Here is a 1,359-nt window from a genome sequence, read left to right on the forward strand (position 1 = left end):
TGGCTGCTGGGTCCCTCACCCTGCCTGTCCCTCCACCTTTGCCCACACCAAGAATTGAGTAAAATTTGATAGCCATAATTCCTAACTCTCCCCCTGGCTCCTCCTGCTGACCTTACCCCCATTTTGGGGGTTCGGCCTTATGAGAAAGGAGGCTGCTCTCATTCAGCTACAGTTTCAGTGCCTCTGACCTCTCACCCCTGCCCAATACCTCCTAGCCCCGCATCTTTCTCCTTCCAGCCTCCCTTCAGAAGGTAGCCTCCTACACCCATATGTGTGCATTCCTCTCCTCCTCTTTCTTCCCCTACTCCTCTTCCAGCCCCTTCCACCGGGATCCCTGCTATCACCCATCAGCTGTTGAATTCCACAGCAGCCATTTCCACCATCACAGCAAGGGCATCTGACCACCTGACCTTGCAGCCCCCTTTAGGCCCTCAGCTCTTTGTTATGGACATGACCCCCGCTACTAACGCTGTGGCTTTCAGATCTTCACCAAGCTCCAGAGTGAGTAGTCTCTTAATTTCCCAAATTAAATGCACAGTAGAGGCACCCTGGAAAGACATCGGCCTCCGTCTGCCTGGCTACATTCATATTCTCCAGCCCCAGCCCTCGGCCCACACTTGGGGCCCCCTGATGGGCAGCAATGAAAAGCCTGTGTCCCCAGTGCCCCTGTTTTTCCGAGCCTTCCCATCAGGGCTCCTCCAGGCACCTCCAGTTTAGGGAGCCGCACCTCTGCAACATCCTCCCCCAGAACAGATGGTAGGGACGGCACCACAACTCCTGCGACTGGACACAATTAGGGTTCTCATTCAGAAAGAGCACCTGAGGCCCACTGGTACACACAGGTGGTACGATGGGGAACAAATAAGAAGCAAGTCTCCCTCCACATATGGTCCCCATGAATGGACATTCCTCCTGGAGGAAGGGGCTCAGTCCCTTGAAGTTAAATTTAAGCTGCTCTCTCCTTATAGAAGCCAGAGGCCCAAAACCTCAAAGTGTGTGTATGTCTGTGTGTGTGTGCCTGTGTGTGTCTGTCTGTGTGTGTGTGTTGGAGGGTGTGGGACTGATGAGCCCAATCAGAACCACAGTGTATTTGAGACACTCCCCTGTGGGCAGAAGCAGCAGCCAGCTTCTGTCATCATCAGCTGTGCCCTCCCCGGCTTGACTGTTAATCTGGCTGACCCGAGTCCCCAGCCAGGTCTCTATTCTTTGAACTGGCAGGATGCCCGCTGCTCTTTACAGGTGCCCGTCTTCCCCTTGCCCATTTACTTTGATGGGCCCTTCTCTCTCCTGATTGTGTGTATTAAAACCTTATTCTTGTTGCTCTGCCTCTGCTCATGTGTCTATATATTTTATAATATA

This window comes from Mandrillus leucophaeus, unplaced genomic scaffold (assembly GCF_000951045.1).
Source record: "Mandrillus leucophaeus isolate KB7577 unplaced genomic scaffold, Mleu.le_1.0 Scaffold527, whole genome shotgun sequence".
In the NCBI taxonomy this organism is placed as follows: Eukaryota; Metazoa; Chordata; class Mammalia; order Primates; family Cercopithecidae; genus Mandrillus; species Mandrillus leucophaeus.